This window comes from Chamaea fasciata, unplaced genomic scaffold (genome assembly GCF_029207755.1).
Source record: "Chamaea fasciata isolate MVZ Bird 193981 ecotype frontalis unplaced genomic scaffold, bChaFas1.0.hap1 SCAF_8, whole genome shotgun sequence".
Classification (NCBI taxonomy): Eukaryota; Metazoa; Chordata; class Aves; order Passeriformes; family Sylviidae; genus Chamaea; species Chamaea fasciata.
In genome coordinates, this window is record NW_027094093.1 from 20,315,908 (window position 1) to 20,335,711 (window position 19,804).

The window sequence follows — 19,804 nt, forward strand, 5'->3', positions numbered from 1 at the left end:
ACCATTTTAAAAGCAGCATTCAGTGGAATTGGTGAAAAATCCCCAGGGTGTAATCAATAATCGTTTAAAATAATGAGCCTTTATGGTATTATTTTCAAGTGCACCATCTGAAATCAGAAGAAATTTACTGACAGTTGTGTATTTTGTTGAAAAAAACCCATTCAGACATATATTAACCACAAAATCCATGTCTGTTGCCTTCTACAGAGTACAAGGAGAGTGATTTATTTTGAAAATGTCTTTTAGCTGGGTAACTAGGTAACTTACACTGTGCTACATGAAAGAGTTTGGACTGCATTTTGGGAAGCTGAATTCCAGTGCAATGAGTGAAGGAAACAGATGGAGTAAGAGAAGGACAGATGGGTTTAAAAGAAACTACAGCTGCCATTTTCAGTACCTGTGCATTAGCTGCCATAAATCAATTTATTTTCATTTACTGAAACAGGAAAAATCATAGATCAAGCCAAAGCATTACAGGTCCCAGAATCATTGTATGTCAAAAGCATCTATTCATAGTAGTTAATTCAGGTTCTAAATGAGCTACGTCTGAGAAGAAGTTTCTGTGGATAAGAACGTCACCACCAGTCCAGTCATTTTGTTCTCCCAGGGAGATTTAAACATCTCTCATCCCATGGGGGGAGGATTAGTTGGTTATTAGTTACTATGTTGGACAGTTTTAACGTTTTCCTTGTGGACAAGAGGCGGGCTACTGAAGTGATGCAGTGAGACCTGAGGCACTGATCTTCCACAAGGCTTCAAGCGGCCTATGAGGCAGCTGAACTTACAGAGCCCAGAATCAAGGCTGAGAGTGCAGGAGGCCACTTTCTCTCTCCTGCAGCAGCCTTGAATTGCAAGACATGAAATGGTGGTTGAGAAAATCAAATCACTATTACTATATATATTGATACAGCAGCAGCAGCCCTTACTTGCTGCGAGGCACAGCTGCTCTGTCACATATTTGACCTTGACCTAATTTGATCATCCCTGGGGTTAAACAGGAAGTTCGGCTGGGAGACAAGTTATTTCTCTGTACCCTCACCCCACCAGTTACTGATAGCTTGTTGCTGATACTGTTGAATTTTTATATGAACACCTGTCCATTAGAAATTGGATGGTCGCCATCCAGATAATTTACATTTACTTTAGAACGCCTTGCAATTAGTGGGCTCGGAAAATGGTAAAATGCAAATAGAAATCACCCTTATATTAGAAATACGTGAGAAATGAAGAAATGCACATCAGAATATGTAATTGCTCTCTTTCTTGTTGAATTTGTATCAGGGAGTTTTATGCCTAGAGACACTGCATGAAGTAGCCACTATATTTTGGTGCAGCAAAGGTAGAAGTATGAAAAGGTCTGTAACTGAGTATCTTGGAATTGGTTTTCTATGACATGTTTATCACAGTTCCTTTTAAATTTTCCTGTGAAAATTTGAATTAAAAAATTACATTTTAAAAATTTTTTACTGATTAATTTTCTAATTGAAAAATATTAGGGGGTAAAATAACTACTTTTTGTAGCAAAACATAACTGAAATATGGTACTTTCTGATCATATGTAAAAAGATTGCTATGGCTTTGGCCCTCAATCTATTTAATGCAATTTAGAGCCTAATGTGGTAAACCTTGAAGCTTTTGCCTTTGTTAGCTGTTTGTAGATTACCTTCCCAATATTGCCTCGTTCAAGGTGAGCACTGTAGTGCCAGCAGTTACCCATGCTGAGGCTGGGTTACAGTCTTCAGCCATCAACAAACCCTGTTCAAAGTGCATCATCTCCCACTGTTAAGCAAATTCCTGTTGGATCAGGATGTCACCTACGAATCGGGCAAATAGTTCAGAAGGGGGGAGTGATGGGACGAATAGGATGCAAGATGGTTTGCCTTGGTTTCATAAGTGAAGTGGAAGAGAAATCAGTGGTTGATTTCCTTCAGTTAGGAAATATTAGCAATTTCAATCCATTTGCAGAATGGCTCTATTTATGCAGATTCAAGTATACTAGTTTCTTATCAAATTTTTTTTGAATTGAGAATCATAAACACAGTTGTCATTATTTTTTTTCGGTGAGGCTTCTTACAAAATTCTGTCTCTCCGTAGTAATTGAGCTGCTTCTGCTTCCCCACCAATCAATCACTTTCCAGTCTGAGTTTCAAGTAAGTGTGAAATATTTCCCTTAAGCAGGTAGGAGATAAACTGTAAACTACACAGCATTTTTAAGCTATTGATCCAAAAGAGACAGTTTAAAATCTTGACCAGAGTCAAAAGAGTGAGAAACTATTTTTGATTTTTGTAATTTAAAGATGGAAAGGAATTACAACTTATTCATTCTAAAAGCATAGAATTGCTTTACAAATAATCTCAGACTTGTATTTACAATTTACTGCTATAATTCTTTTGAAAACAAACATCCTCACAACACACAAAGTAGTAACTGTTAAATCCCTATTAAACGTAATGACTACTAATGAGTCTGCCCTAACAGATAACCCCTTCACTTCAGCCCACTGAAATCTGGCAGTGTGTAGTGTCAGGAGCATCTTGATAGCAGTATGGAAAAGCAGTGTAATTATTTTGGTGTATATAAGTTAGACTGGAAGAATCCTGGGAAAGGGAAAAGGCCATGCTGCTGGCAATACTTCTCATCAGTAAGTGTAAGTGATGTGCAATTTCATTTATGTATTTGGTTTGTATTCAGCCCAGGCTGAGAATGCCTTTTCTCAAAGTGCCTGATCATTCTGAATTCCCTGGAGGAATGCTTTTAGAAAAGACAGCGATCTTGCACAATGCTCTTGGTAATGATGAAATCTGGGGCTTCTTGCCATGACATAGAGACTGTAAGAATGTGTATGTACTGCAGAGAAGAGGGCTCTTTGTTGAAGACCACCTGGCAGACTTCAGCTATTATGTGCTGAAGACTGTTACCCAAGGACTAAGGTTAATCTAAGTTGCAGCAGAGGAAAACTCTTTTAAGTGGTCAAAACTCAAGTGCTTGGTCTTGCTTCTACCCACTATGATAGATGATGTGCTAGTTTAAATGTTTCCTCGAGCTCCCATCCCTATGGGCTTGGTTACACTGTTCTGCTCAGGGAGAGGCAATACACTTACTATATAAGGTAACATATAAGGTAATATAAGCTGTGGGGCACACATGGCAAAAGAAAGGTCACAATCTTCTTACAAGTACAAATGGGAAGAAATGCCCAGTATTCACTGGTTTTGGAGCATCTGTCAAGAGTTCAGTGTCCAGAAAAATTCCAACACAGGGAATTACTCTTCCCAAAGAGTTGTTTCTTCCTGTATTTTTTGTCAGGCATTTGATTTGTAGTTAAGTTTCATCAGGTAATACAACAGTTGAAACAAATGTATTCTGAACATTATGTGCATACAATATGTGTGAATTAGTTAGTAAGGGGCTAGTTAGTAAGTTAACCTAACAGCAGATTCAATTCCATATAGGAAATTAGAATTTTATATTTAAGCTGCAGGTATCACTTTGAGATAATGAAAAAACTTTCAAATAAAATACTTCAAACTGGTTCTGCTTTGTTATTTCACTGTTAAGTAAAAATGAAACTTAAAGTTCAATGTATTTGTGGGTGTTAACACCATTTCTGTTCTGTCTCTGGGACTCTCACTTACTATTCTTAGTTACTTATTCCAAAATATTTGAAGAAAAAAGGCCCCAGGCAAGCACTTTTTCTCCTGTCTCTGAATATTCTTGTAGAGATTATTGAGATTCCAACTTCTTTGAGGGGAAAGATGGAAGTATAAAGGCTTGAGGCAAGCTTTGAAATTTTCAAGCCATGGGTAAAGCTACTTTAGATCACTTGGCGTGGGCTCGGGTGAATGTATGGACAAGCTGAGAGGAGGTGGTTAGGTCCATACAATGAAAAATAAACTTAGACAAACAGGAATATGATGAAGAAAAGTGTAAGTGAAGGTATAAAGACACTTAGACGGAAGACAGAACAGTGATTATTATAGATAGCATAGCAAAAAAACCCAAAGGAACACATAGAAAAAAAAAAAGTGAAGTGGAAAATGGTTGAAAGGTTTTCTGAAGATGACACCTCTCCAACTTCTTTTGTTCCAAACTCTAATTCCATGATCCTCCATTTTTTTTTAATTTCTCACTAATTAGTTGCATGAAAAAAATGCAGCAACTAATCAAAAAACATGGAATGTCATGCTTTTAGCGCGAAGAGAGGGAATGTTGGGGCAGTATCCAGAAAGATTTTGTAGAACACTGAAGAAGAAATAGGACTGAGAGTCTGAAGATATTTTTTTGAGTATTTAGCTCTGACAGTCAAGACCTAATAATTTAGAGTGATAGAAACAGGACTCAAACCACCTTGTTTTCTGTATATGGTTAGTAAAAGACCACTTGTCAATGAGATAATTTTTAAAATATTCAGTTCTGAATGTCTGACAATACTTTTTTCTGCCTTTAGACAACTGTATTAGCAGAGTAATAACTCATGCTGTTTTTCCTTGGATACTTAAAAATTTTATATAAACAAAATTTCCTACAAATACAAAATACTGGCTACAGATGCAAATAAAGTGTGAAGCAAAAAGGCTCTTTAAAGAACCTCATTTTCTGATGATGAACATTCTGCAGAATGCCTATCATGATACATCCTCCGACTTAGCAATAGGAGAGGAATGTATAACTAAATATCTCATCAGAACGATGAAGATCATGTTTAAGGCATATTCATTTTCCCCAGCCCTATTTTTTCTCCAAACATCCAGCTTGCTAAAGAATTTATCACTGCAAAGGATGATGCCTAATGTATGACTTACTTCACTAGTTATCTTTCACTGATATTTGTGCGACCTTATTCCCTTGACTCCATCCACAATGAAAGGAGGAAGATCGTATGCCATTGTATGCCCTTGCATTGGTAAGTAGGTGTTCCAATGCTTGGTTTTTGCCATGCATTTACTCAAGCCAGGGTAGTTCAGTGAACTTCAGCAGTAGTGTTTTAAGCAAACATAAAGCAGTTATGACCACTATCATAATTGCTAAAAAAATCCTAAGCTAAAGCTAAGGACTGATGAACTGTTAATGAAGAACTAAAGACAAGAGGCTATGCTTAAAAATTTTAAAATGAAGTGTTTTGTTGTTTGTATTTTCTGTAGCTGTTGCTGTAAACCTAGAATTGAATCTCAAGTGTTGGTTTGTTCTGATGGTATTTCCATTTGGAAATGTCAGGTATTTCAGGAGAAATTTAATTCCTAGAAGATCTTGAATTGCAGCCTTTTTAAGCAAATATTTTCCTTGTGAAGTTGAATGGAATTCTAAATATATTCCATTCTAAGCTTTAAACCTTCTTTTTTAAATCTTCAATTAAAATATGGCCTCAGAGTTAGGAAAACACCCCAATATCTTAAATTAATCTAAACTAATCTAATAGAGTATTGTGCGTGTGTCTGTCTTCACGTGACAATGTAAGTCTAATAAATCCAACTATAAATATCCATTTCTTTTGCAATGACTGTTGCATGTTGTAAGTAGGGCATCTGTATGCTGCCTGAGATGAAGTGGTTGCTTCTTCATTGAGTAGCAGCAGCAGAATTTTGACTGCTTTTTAAATAGGTGTTCATTGCAAAGTTCATGCCATCCTCACTAAACTGAACCTCTTCTGTTTAGATGAAATAATGACCGAGGTCTGTTCCTGCAGCCTAGAATCATTTGAGTTATTTTTCGTTTGTGCTGAAGTCAGCAAAAATTTATCACAGGTCAGGGACTTATAACTGTCTTTTTGTGTTTGTTGAGCACTGTAATTCCATGCCAGCTTGACTTACAATTATGTTTCTGACATCTTGCTAGATTTCTATCTGTTTTATATGCAGTGACAAAGGCCAAGGATATTTTAAACTGAGACTTGCCATAATATTTTACAGTTTTATTAAGAATTTTGGCCAGTCTGATCTACAATTTCATCTTCTCCTAATGCATTTCCATTTTCTCTATATTGCCTACACGTACTGAATTTAGAGGAGACTTTACTTCATGAAGTGTCTGCTTTTGTTACAGTCATTTTATACTTCTTTCATCATTATTGCATGAGGTTTGTAATGAGTATATAATTTAGCTTGCTTCTTGCTCTGTGTTCAGTCAAAACATGAATCTTCTGCCATAACGTTTCCATGAAAAGAAAAAAAAAGAAAGGAAGCACTTAAGCAGGATAAGGGTGTTTCAGTGTGGTGTGCCAGTATGAAACACCATACTTGTGTATGCAGGTTTGAATCCCCTGATGCTCGGCAGTATCTGAAATTTCTTAAATGGCTGATGAGTATTTGGTTGTTTATGTGAAGGGTTTCAGGACTTCTGCCTGCAGTTCATAACACAATAGCTTCTGGCACTGTTAAGACCCTTTTTGTGCTGGCTGGAAGTCCCAAGGCTGAACAGGCATGGAGTCAAAATTTTTGCAACAGACGTGAAATCCTGGCTGTGCTGACTTCAATGGGAGTTTTGCCATAGCTGACAGTGGGCCAAAGCTTTAATCCAGAAGTAGTCCTCCTTTGTTGATAATCCTAGTGTATGCCCTAGGGAAGCTTTCGCTTCATTGCTGCCACCCAGACTATGTTTGTTTGTGCAGAGAAGATGTAAGTCTCTTATGGTGTCACACTGTGCCTTTCCCAATCACAGCACTTCTGGGAATGAAACTGGGACAGAGGCAAAAGAAAACCTCAGGTGTGGACACATGCTGTCTTATTGCTTGTGTCATGAGTCATTCCCAGGAATATGGATCAAGCACTCTGACCTGAGCAAGATTAGCTTCTTGACACTGCAGAGGAGGGAGTCACCAATGACTGCAGTCAGTTCATCTCCCAGTCCCTGCTTCTGCATTTGCAGATTATCCCTTTAGTGATGCTTTTGGTACGTGAAGCAACAGTACCAAATTCATTAATTCAGTCCTACTTAGCCCATGCAGACTGAGTTATCCATATAAATGTGATCTAGTGAGCTTTTCTCAGAGACACTTCATAAATTTTTATGTTAAATGACAGCAGCAAATGGGAAGTGTTCGATACTTTAGTTATGAGGAAGGTGTGTGATGCAGAACGTCAGAATTTGCATTTAACCAGTGCTGATCGAAAGAGGAAATGGTCTCAAGTTGTGCTGGGGGAGGTTTAGATTGAATATGAGGAAAACATTCTTCAATGAAAGGGTTATCAAGCACTGGAATAGGCTGCCCCTTAAGTGGTTGAGTCACCATCCATGGAAATATGTAAAATATGTAGATGTGGCATGTAAGGACAAGGCTTAGTGGTGGATTTAGCAGTGATAGGTTGGTTAGACTTGATGATCTTAAATTTTTGGGGGGTTTTATGATTCTATAAGAAGAAAACCAGCTAAAAGTAAGACTCCTTGTCCTTTGGGAAAGTACATTTTATTATTTCTGTCAGGTAAAATGTTTCCATTAGAAATATTCTCAAGTTGTCTGTTTTCCGAAAGTATTTATTCTCTTATGCATCCCATCGAAAACATAATTTTGCTATTTGTGAAATACCATTGCTGCTTCACAGTGCTGGAAGTTAAAATAATCTTTGCTATGTGTTACTGTCTTAAGTCTTCATTTAAAAAAAATAGAGAAGTAATTAAAAAACATTTTTGGGAATTTTTGAAGAGTTGGTGTTTGCTGCCTATCTTCATATTTCTCAAAAGTATGAAAAGAAATTGCTGTTGCTGCTTCTGTGGTATCAGAAATTAAATTCAAAGCTTGTTTACACTGCTAACAGTTAATTTCATATTGAAGGTGGAACTCAGTATTTTTATCTGTAATGAACTGAGAAGGCTCGTTAACTTCAAAGCATTGCTACAGTGGTTTATCCCTTATGAATGAGAATTTATAGGCACAATACATGTATCCATTATGCTTATACAAGTCTTGTGATCATTTTACAAAAAAAAAAAAGTAACTTTGCTGTAATTAACAGAAAAATCCGACATTCATTCTCTTAGTTCAGTCCTCACAGAACTTATTTCCTTTCTACAAAGATCAGAGGTGGTGGCAACCCAAAGAACACTTGCTTGGTGCGTAATCATAATTTTGGGGTCTGAATGTGAGATACTATTCTGGCTGAGCATTATTCTAGATTTGGATCTCAGTCAGTCCCTTCAACTGCTCTTGAATCCTTAAAACATTCAATTCCATTATAGACTTCAAGTAGTAATGAAGTAAATAAAATATTTTCGCATCATACAGGACGATTAAGTGTGTAGAAACATGAAAGATGTATTCTGAGATAATGTTTCTGGATTCTGATATCTTTAGGGTGTATTTTGGGAGCAGACATTAACTGGTTCTTCTTCTGCACTTCACAGAAAGTTCTGTTTGCGTTTTATCTTTTCTGTAGTTTATAGAAACTTTGAGATGACACTGGTTTTTGCTTAGGGTAAAAGACCCCTTTCTTGGTATGTCCGTGTGTAGCTTTTGCTGTTATGTACTTTGTTGTCATGCCCTTCCCCCCTCCCCTCCCACCAAGACTTACCTGCTTATCTCTAATTTCTGTCTGACCACCTTACAATGACACTTTAAATCTAATTAGCAAGACACTGGATATTTTTTCAGAATAATTCATTGTATTTTTATTGTGATGACCAGAAGATAAAGCAGTTCCTATTCCACATTAATTTAACTCATTCTACTTCACTTCTCATGTCAATTCTGATTTCGCAGGCCTACTCCTTGAGCTACCTGCATCAATTTATTTTTTGTATGACAAGCACTGTACACTTCTGTGCAGGTCTCTAAATAAAAAGCAATAAGCTGACATCTTTCACCTGTATCAAATGTATTTTTCATACCCTTTTTTTTCTGGTGTACTTGCTATTAAACTTCTGTCTCTTTATATGTATTGCCTGTCTGCATTTCCCATGTCCCTCTGCCCCTTTTCTGTCAGTTGACAGAATTTTCAGCTGCAGAGGAAGTGTAATACCTCTTCTGCCTCTGTGCTGATGGGTTTGCACATGCATTGCGGACAATTTCTCAGCTGTGTTATATAAAAAAAACTGTCTACAGCCACATGTTTGCTTTCACACATACACAGTACTGCTTCTTTCAAGCAATATGTCTATATATAGGGAGAAAGTTGAGGGTCTGACTAAAATCAGTCTCTGAAATCAAGACAAGGCTAAAACCCCAGAAAACAATGGTGGGCTGAGATCACTGTCAACTCAAAGCTCTCAATAACCTCATCAGGCCACTTACTACATTGCAGTATCTAAGATATTTTAAGTGTTCATGTTATACTTGTATATGGAAATTATCCTGTATTTATAAAATTCAGATGGGCATTCATGTAGTCTTTTTAAAATACTGAACTACAGAGGTCACCTGCATGGAGCTGGTCTCCCAGGATTGAAGACTGCTGTCAGACTGACAGATAACTAGCTACCCATCAGAACAAATTGCACTCCTTGCTCTGGGACACTCAGCAGGTTGCTTTTGTTTTACTCACACTGCATGTTACTGTGCCTTGTCTTTGTGCCTTGGATCTCATCCTTGATCTTTAGCCCCTGCTCTTACTCCCAGAGCTCCCACTTGCAGTGCAATCTTGCTCTGGGTTATTCTCACTTAGCTCCCTTACTGGCAATACTCCTATTTCTCATACTACAGCATTCCATCATTTGTCCAGTTCTTGACTTAAGATCATCTTAACTAGATCTCTCATCTCTCATAAACAAAACAGGAAGTTGAGCAGGGACTTTGATGAAATCCCTGTATAAGTAATCTAACACTTTCTTTAGATTAGTGTTGTAAATTGTTCTGTTAATCGTGTTAATGGTGCTTAATCATTCAGGTTTTTTATAGCTTTGGGTATTTTGGCCTCAGAAAAGTAATCTGTAAGCTCCATAACACCTAAAAGTGCACTTTTAATTTACAACCAAAAGCGATTAAGGCTTGCTTGTAAACATGTTTGATTGAAGAATTCGTAAACCTTAGATGAATACCTTGTAAGTAGTGTGAGATTTTTAAGAATAACAAATTATGCTAACAATATGATCTGTTACACCAAAAAAGTAACAGAATTTATAAACCCAAGTAAAGAGTTACAGAGAATTAAGGAAAGGAGTACCTACTTTGGGTATCAGCAGAAATAGCTGATGCATTTCAGTTTGAATTTTATTCTCATTTAGCAATATATATAAGTAAAGATGTGTCTTTGGGCTGTTTTAAAATGTAAATGTGTCAACATTAAAAGCAGTTCATGTCATATGAGAGGATGGAGAAAAAGACAACAAATTCTCAGTGGTGAGGTAAATCAACATGCTCTCAAGTGGTAACAATCAGATATTTAGAGGTACTAGATCACTTCTTGTGTATTTGTCCTCTTTCATTTCCTTTTTCAGATGTTAGGCAATATCCTATTAAGTTGGAGGCAAGAATAGCTCAACTGCAGAATCCCTTTCTAATTGCAAACATCGCTGTGGCTGCTTTTGATATCAATTGAATTAATGGCATTCTTCAATATCACCAATGGAGGCAATAACACAGAGTATTGCAAAGCCTGGCAGCATACAGTATATTGTACAGTGTCAGTCTGAATGCAGTGCTCAGGTTTATGCTCAGAAACATATATCTGAAGGTTCTGGTTCTTTAGATTTATCTGTGATATTTGGGTCTCATGGGCACTACCACACAAACTTCTAATCTGTAGAACCTGAAATGTGAGATCATAATCTAAACAAAGAGAAAACACAAAACCTAACTCAGTTTAGGGCCTGCTTTTGCTTTAATGCTTCAGTACTTTGATGACTAAGTTTCTCTGTGTGTGTGTGTCTTTATGAGATCTAGCATTTACTGTAGGCTTGTTTTGTGTAACAGCATGCTGTATCACTAATTGTTACTCTTGGTAGGTTTTTCGTTTCCTATTTTTCAGAAGCTGTTTGAATGCCAAATAGTAGTAATCATCTGTCAGATAATAGATAGGAACCTGGGATTGTAGCTTAGGGTAGCTATTGTACATGCACTTAGATACTAATTAAACCACACTGACCCTGAGGTCATAATCTGAATGATTATACTAGACTCAAATCATGAACAGATCCTTCAGTATAAAATTTTTTTCATTCCTAATTTTCATCTTGCATAGAAAATAACTAAGTAGCTCTTATTCAGAAGATAATTTCTGTCTCAAAATTCTTACAACATAAACAAAACCTTTTGATCTTCCACCATTGGAATGCTATTTGAAATTGTTCCTGTGTTAGTTTGCAAAGTGTTTTGTTAGTTTTATGAGGATTTTTGTAATAAATATATGTTAGATAAAGGTATCTAAGGCAGGAAACAAGGCTATATTTACTGTTCCCAGAACTTCTCATTGTAACAGTTTTCATTCAGTTGCTAGGAGCTTAACTAAACTTTTAAAGTATTTGGGCTGAAATGTGTTGTATTAAGATACAGACTTTAATTATGTGAGAGCACGCTATTCTTCTCCACCTCTCTCCCTGCCTGCCTCATTCAGGTCACAAGATAAATAATATTGATTTAACAGACAGTTTGCAAATATGTCATTTAAAGATGCGCTTCATTCAGTTTGTGGCCCCCTGGCTCAATGCAGCATTCAAATCTTTCTCTGAACATGACACTTGATTTTCTCATAAGACTGATGGGCTCCATCAAAACTACAAATGTTAGTGTCTACATTTTATAATGCTCTTGTGGAATGAGTGTTTACTATTATTTTACAGCGTGGTACTATGGCACAATAATGTATCCTCAAAGCACAGACCAGTTGGAGTGACTAATGTGAAATACTGATTGCCTAATTTCTCAAAGAACACAATTTTTAATATTTGTCCAGAGCTGGAGTTTTTAATACTAGCAAGTCAATTCACTTAACTTATACCTATGAATTCTTAAAACTTCTGCAGACCTAAGCCTTTGTGTGCTAGACTGTGTGCTCAGAATACACAGCAGTTTTGACTGCAGTGGTAGGAAGCAGTGGCAAAACTTAAAGAAATTCAGTTCTCCGCTCTGCTTTCTTTAGCATAAGACCTAGACCTTCTTTCATTTCTGTAGCAAAGGAAAGTGGGATTACAAACATCAAGGTCATCCTCCACACAGCTGGGTTTCATCCTCTGAATCTCATCTTCCCTGTGCACTGCAGTGACAAGATTTCTCTTTTTAAATTATAAACTGCTGACTCTTGATATCTGATAGATTTGTAGGAATCAGCAACACATGTTTAATTTTCAATCTTACACCCATAGAAGAAGCCTTTTTTTTTTTAGTAATATGAAAATCTTTCTCAAAATCTTTGTTCTGGAGTTTAGCTTAAAACCCCCATTGGTCTTTCTACTACAGTCACTTGCTAAATGCTCATGCTTGGGATCTACATGTAGAGATGCCCATGCCATTTTCTGTTTTAGAGTTAACACCAGTGTTTCAGGTGCACATTGAGATACTTTGGCTTGACCTAATGACACATTCCAGAATTCTTATCTGGTGATATCTTTAACACATCTTTACTAAAAAAGTGATTTGATGATAGGAGCTGGAAATTTCTGAGTAAATTGGACTTTGTTGTTGCTGTTCTGTTTTCATGTAAGCAGCCCACTTTGAAAATTTTGACATACAGAGCCAAGAATACAAGGTGGAAAAGCAGACAAGCCCATGCTCTGGGGCTAAAAGTCTGGATATGCTGAGACCCATGACCATGTGGTCCTGCCCTAATGTGGCAAAGGACAGCTCTCCCAGCTGTGTTCTTGAAATGTATACTGACTTAGGTAGACTAAGTTGTGTAAACAGTTTTTTTCTGGAAGTTATTTTTAAGTTGGATCAGTTCATGACATAGTTTATAGTAGAATTTCACAAGCATTTATAGTGCTTCAAAGGAAAGGCAGGAACTTCTTAAGCCAGCTTTTCTCAAAAGTCCATTGAATGTGGAATTACGAGTTAAGCATTGCAGTACGACACCAAATTAACATCCTAAATCCTGTCTATTTGTGTGGTTAGTTACAAATACTGTCAGTTCAGGTCAGGATTAACATTTTGTCTTCTCCAAAACCACTTAGATGGAATCTGTGTCTATGGCAGCAAAACTGAGCTTTTATATATAAAATGGAAAAGGACGGAGATCAGACATTGAATAAATCCACAGGCAGAATGCTCCTGCTGCTATTGCTTGGTTTGTTTTTCCAAACAGAACAGTTGTAGATGTACATTAAGGGACATAAAACCAGATACACAAGATAGTATATTGACCTAAATTAAGCTTCAGGGAAATGAGTATCAAGAACAAAATGAAGAATTTTTATGCCTTGTCATTGGGATAATATGAATATGTGGTCAGCTGTGATCCAACTGAAAAGAAATCTGATCCATGAGATAAAAATGAAAAAAATCAATTTTGTGTGTGTTTTGGGTTTTGGAAATCTTCATAATATACATCAAATTCATCTTTTAAGTTGTCCCACAAGACTCAGGAATAAGGCTGCACCCTACACTTCATTATGAACCGCAGTGCAGGGAGGCATGACCGTGGCCATGCACAGAATATTGGATACTCTGTGAAGAAACTGAGCCCCGTGTCCTTATAATCTGGTATTTTAATATTAATAGATGGGCACAGTGGATGGGTGAAAAGACTTCAAAGTTACCAGGTTTTTTAAGGAAATAATCAATTCTTTTGGGAAATCTGACTGGCTAATTTGTTTTGTTCATTTGTATCTCATATGGCTTTTGCCATCTTCTGTGCCTGATTAATGCATCTCTAGGTCATCAGGGAAAGGGACTACAGTAAATAAGTACAAAAGTTGTTCTAAACATTAAGTATCAGTAGGAAGGAAAGATTGGAGAACCTATATGCATTGGGCAGAATGAACAGTTTTCTTACATTCTTTAAATGGCAGTGTGGAAAGATGGCTGGTTGTAAAATTACAGGAAACAGAGAAGTTATATTCACATCCCAACAGAAGTTATAACAGTACAGAAATTATAGGGTAAGACGGAATTGTTGCTGCCTGGATGCATGCTCGAGACATACTCCACGATGATTCCCCACACCCACGGTGTGCAACCATAGCATCTGCTAAAGGTGATGAAATGGAGGGTGGAGCAGAGTGGGGGCACCGTGGCCAGGCTCTGTTGAAATCCTTGCAGGGAGGGGAACTCGGTGGCACTTTGCAGCTGAGAAGCCACATAGCACCTGTGAGCCAGGGGAGAGAGGGGAGGATGTCCTGCTGCTGAGCCAACAGCTGTGGTGAAATCTCCTTCCTTAGATGTACTTTGTTTATTATGGCCTAATTGTAATATCAACACCTCCATCCCCGAAGTGCTCCCAAGGTACAACCACTCCTCCCTGGGAATGTGTTCTGTATTTTTTTGACTGTATCTTTAAAAGCCAAGTGAGAGAATTTTACACCTGTCAGTAAAAAAAAAAAATTATGTATGGTTAAAGTCACTCAAGCGTCACCTAAACACCAAGAAATTGTATCAAAGTAAGCTGAGAATGGGGGAAGATTAGGGAAGACTCCATCATAACTCTTGGGATCAGTCAACAGGCTGAATCTGTTTTCTCACTGATAGGGATGCCTGTTGAGTAAGAACCATGCTCTATATGTGCTAAATACTTTTATTGGGGATTAGAGCTTGTCTGTACATTTCTTTGAGTATGTTTTTGCTGTCAAATATTATCACTGAGAATCCTGGAACCTTAACCTGTCACAGTTTTTATGAATAAAGAGTGTTATTCTGTCAGCTGCTGGTGTGAGTCCTTCACAGTCACTGGCAGTCGTTGGCAGGGGGTAACATACTCAAATAAAGAGGAACACTCACTAAGGGGTCATAAAGTGGAAAGACATTCTGAACAGTTTCCCTTGTGGTGTAGGTGTGTCCCTGAATAAGTCAATCGAGCTGCCCTCCAATCCAGCAGGACTGCTCAGTGAAGGGTCTCCCCAATGGGACACTGACAGATTGGGTGGGCACAAGGATCTCGGCTCTCCTGGGGTGCTGGCAGAAAAATCCGAAGAGCGGAGTAAGGGAAAGGGTAAAGGAAATCTCCCCTCTTCACTTTACATGGTGCTATAATCTATAGTTTATTACAGCTAAATAAAGATGGCAGTACCAAATAATAAGTCAGCAAGCCATACTGAACTGCACCCTGAAGCAACTGTTTTACTAACAGTGTCTTTTAAACTATCATTCAGAATTTCTGCAATTTTGTGCAACTGCTTAGTTCTGTAACACTTCACGGTTTTGTTTTGTGTTTATCCTTTGTCAGTTTTTGTATTAATATAACCATACCCTTCATAAATCATGGAATAGTTTGGGTTAAAAGGGACCTCTAGTTTTAACTCCCTCTATTTATATGTAGATTAACAACATTACAAGTAAGCCTCTTGCACATTTAGATAAACCCATTACTGAAGGTGAAAGAGAGGGAGAACCCTAATTACTCTTTCTCAGTAACAATTTTCATGAGACTGCCTGAAGACTCTAATCAAATGAAGAGATTTTGTCCTGCTGAGCAGCTGTCAGAAAGAAGGTTCTAAACTAATATTAAATGTCTTTCAGCAAAATACTGTCTACATCTGAATAAGAATTTTTATTTTCTGTACAATATTGTAATAAGAAGTATTTCTCTAGAAGTAATCCTTCAGCAGTGTTTGAAATTATTCAGTAGATTGCCAAAAGGAAAAAGAAATCATTTAGACAATACAGAGTTGCAAGGTGACATACAATTACAGCCCTGCAGCAGTGTCAGCCGGTTAGGTATTATTAAGTTTTGTTAACTTCATGGAGCTTGCTTTAACAGTCAGGAAAGAAGTCTGCAAAGTTGAAAACGTATAACTGGTTGCAAAACTACTTTTATAACCCAAGGAAAAATAACTCTGTCCTGGAAGATTAAAGTCCCAATAAATAAACAATAAATATTTATTTATTTATTCACAATAAATAAAATACAAGTCTTCTTTTTTCTAGTGAAGCATGTGCATTAATTCTGTGTGTATTCTTCACCAGGAACTGGAAGTAAGCTTGGTAGACTTTTCTTTCTATAATCAGTGTTGCTTATCTACGTCTCTATGGCAGTACTATTACAGGCTTCCTAAAAGATTTTAGAAGAACTGCCGACAGATACAGATTGTCCTGATGAACCTATCCTGGCAGCACAGAGAAAAACACACCTCAAGGAGGTTCAATTCATTGGACTACAAGAATTTATTTCAAAAGTAGCAGTTTTTCCTGCTAACTCCTATATTTCTAAAGGGAACTAGAAGTAGGAAAAAAGGGAAAAATCCCAGGATATGTATTTTGCTTTTAGTACTTTATCTCCGCTGCCTGATGACCTAAAGTGGTGGAGCAAATGCACCTGAAGAAGTCTAAGCTAGTAGACCATCAGGTACTCCTGATATATAACGTATTTGTAAAGGAGACATAAGGTCTGACATCTTGTGACCAAATAGCTGTTTTTGTACTAGAAATCATTGTGGTTATTTTTCTTTTAAAGAACAACCATATTAAAGTACTTTAAACATTTTTCTTGATCTTACACAGCCACTCACTAAAGCTTTGGTTTTGTTTTTTTTTTTTTTTTTGCTTACATAGTGAAAGTGATGTGTCTCTTCATAGCATCTCGGAAATTCACTGCAAGATTCACTGGCATTCACAGGGTCTTAAAAAATGTGGTTTGAACATTAAATCCAACGACAGCACAATCTAAAGTGAAGTTGCTGTGGTAGTACCTTGCTATTGCTCAGGAGCTGACATCAAAATTGAGTTAAAGACACCTGTGTTAGACAAGAAGCTTCCTTAGTGAGGCTGTAAAAATTTTGAATTTTTGGAAATTGCAGCAAAGTGCATGGAATAATTTATAATGTAGCTTTCACTAGCAGCATGTAGTTTCTTAACTGTGGCTAGCTCAATGACATGAAATGTATTACAGTTCCCTGTGGGATGCTGTGTGTGCTGTTGTCTGTGGCTTCATCCACACCAAGATTGCACATAAGAAAGGGAAAAATCTCGGCTCCAAACCTGGAAGGAAAAAGATCCAAAAATTGTCTACATGCAATATACCTCTGAAGAGATAATAAACAATGTAACCAGTGCATAGATTTCCAGCTGGAAAAAAGCTTTAACTGCTGATATGTGAGGAGTGATGATACTGGAATAATTATTCATATTATTGGGGGACAGATAATGGCTACAGAATATGTAAAATATGCAAAATTAATACAAAAATATCTCAAAATATTTTTGACAAAAAAAACCCCCAAGCAACTTTTCCCGCCTGTTATTTTTTTTCCTCATTAAATGTATTCTAATTATGATATTATTCCACTATTGTGAGTAGTATCGTGCTTCAGATTTTTCCACTATTCTAAATGGTATTGTGCTTCGAATGCTTTTTCATCATAAACCACTTTTCCCACTGCAGCATTCCCATTTTGTAAATAAGTGGCACTAACACAAAGATCAAAGCACACTGGTAAGAGAATGTAACTAGCGATTCCATGAGAAAATGTGTGATCTTTCCTGGAAAGGAAGGTATGGCTAAGTTGTCTTAGTATCCACGAGTGGAAATGGAGCAAAATTTTAAAACAGGATTTTTCCTTTGTACATTTTTAAAAAGTTGTTTCCCAAAGAGACAAATTCTGAATGGTTTCTTTAAAATCCAGTGAAACTATTAATTCTAGAAATCATTGAATTTTGAATCAGGTCGTTGCTAGTATTTATAGTATTACTCCCTTTGAGTTCAGATTAAATTAACCATCAAGGGATGAGTCAGTGTAAAATTCATCCCTCTGCAGAAAGGTTTTTGTGAGCTTGTGTGTCATTTTGATTTTATTTCAGTTCCAATTCTTAGTGCTACAGTCCTGAGCAGTAATTTGATGTGTGTTACTGGGTGACTGCGTGCAGTCGGGCAAATATTTTACCTCTCTCAAATTTGTAAAGGAGCTCTGGATCACTACTGCCTTTCAATAATGGTACGTCTCTCGTATTCATTGCACATCTCTCAATACCTGGTGTTTACCTTTAAGTCCCAGCTGCTAAATGACAGTTTTCAAAAAATTGTTGGGTCCTTCAGACTGCAAGAAGTCTGAAGACATGAGCCAAATGTTTGCCAAGTCTCAAAAGTCTGTAATAAAACCAGAAAAATAGAGTGAAAAGGCTTTAAGTTTTTGGCATGTGATGGGAATCCCTACAAATACTTGGAGGTTGGTTATGTGAAAATTCTGGGGCTCTGGAAGAGGTGTGTGGTGTGTAAACTGTACACTTTCATTTTGTATATTTCCCTTTTCCTCTTCTCCTTCCCAGTAAAACCCTACAGTTTTAGTGTCATCCTGCAATGATGTAGTAATTAAATAAATGATTGCTATGTTGCTTCAAGCAGTGCATGGAATAGTTGGAAAAACCAGCTACAAGAAATGTGCAAAAAAAAGCATTTTCTTTTGCTACTACTGTGTTCCTTATTTTGAGTAGGAGGAGAAGAATAAGACCCTCTTGTTCGGTCATTTTAGCAGGTCAGTAACTGAGATTGCACTATCTTTTCTTGGTAGGCTTAGTTGGTCCTGAGGACAAAATAACCCCCAATATTTATACAGATCTTAAAATTCAGGTGTTTCATGCGGTTTGCTTTTGATGAATGTTTTAGCAAAGGAACTTCACAGGAGTGTTCATGGAAGAATACAATTTAAGTTCATACTTGAGAGGAGGGTATTTTGAGAACTCATACTAGTTATAAGAATAATGTTCAGGCAAACACTGAACAAAGTCTAATACATGGCTTCATTAGTTTCACAGACTAAATTTTGAATAATAAACATTCACAATGGGATTGAGCTACAAAAGAGGAACTGTTTGCAGAAATTATTCAGCAAACTGTTGTAATGAATAATAAATATGAGAAAATTGTGACCCACTCATAGACATTTTATTAGTAAGTAAAAAAGGCAACAAAATCTGAAGAACATTATGAATGGCAAGTAAATTATTAATCATTTCCACAGATTTACTGTTGAGATCATGTGCTGACTTTGAATCAGGATAGATATGTGATTGCTTCTTACTAGTTTTGTGTTATTTTAACTTGACAGATTTTGAGTTCAAGATGCAGATACTGCTCACAAGAGAAATAAACTCTAGTAAATCTTAAATTCTAGGCATCATATTGCTCTAAAGGCATTTATCTAAAATAAATTAAAGGATGCCCTTGCCTTCAAGCATATAAAAGTGCTGGTTGACTGTGTTGGACTATTTATGTGTCTGAAGGTAAGCAAATTCCTAAGTGTGTGCTGAGTCCTGGGCTGGATTGCACACAGGTAGCTGGGACAGACTGAGTGATCACAGCTAATGAATGAGAAGAGCATGGCCCAAGTTCTCATTTCTGAAATACCACATAAACTGAGGTACCAATTTCTGGCAGTGACAGCTGCAATGTTTCACTGTGCTTTAACAAGAGGGATTTACACTTTCCATTTTCACACAATCTCACAATAGTTGAAGTTGGAAGGGATCTCTGGAGGTCAACTGATCCAACCTCAGGGCCACCTAGAGCTGTTTGCCCTGACCACGTCCAGACTGGTTTTGGCTGTTTTCAAGGATGCAAAGTCTACTTGCAGCGCAGTTGGGTTTTCATGGCAAAGGGGTGAATGTTGCTGCTGGATTACCATCCTTGGTGCTTAACCATCCTTAACCATTTCAAGTGGCTATATCCTACTTCCATGCTACACAGTGAATATGGTGATGTTTATTGGTTGAAGATCATTCAAGGGATAATGGAACTTTAGTGTTATATGAAGTTTCTTTAGGCTTTCTTGGCTTTTAATTAGTTACCTGTAAATTGAATG

General features: G+C 37.1%; 1 long non-coding RNA gene across 1 annotated transcript in view; it reads right to left on the reverse strand.

Annotated features, from left to right (window-relative positions):
- Nucleotides 1-19,804, reverse strand: part of LOC136293345 (uncharacterized) — a 131,179-nt gene continuing 111,375 nt past the window's right edge. The window contains exon 3 of the long non-coding RNA XR_010722139.1: nt 1-107. This is a non-coding gene — a long non-coding RNA (uncharacterized lncRNA). The remainder of the gene's footprint in view (nt 108-19,804) is intronic.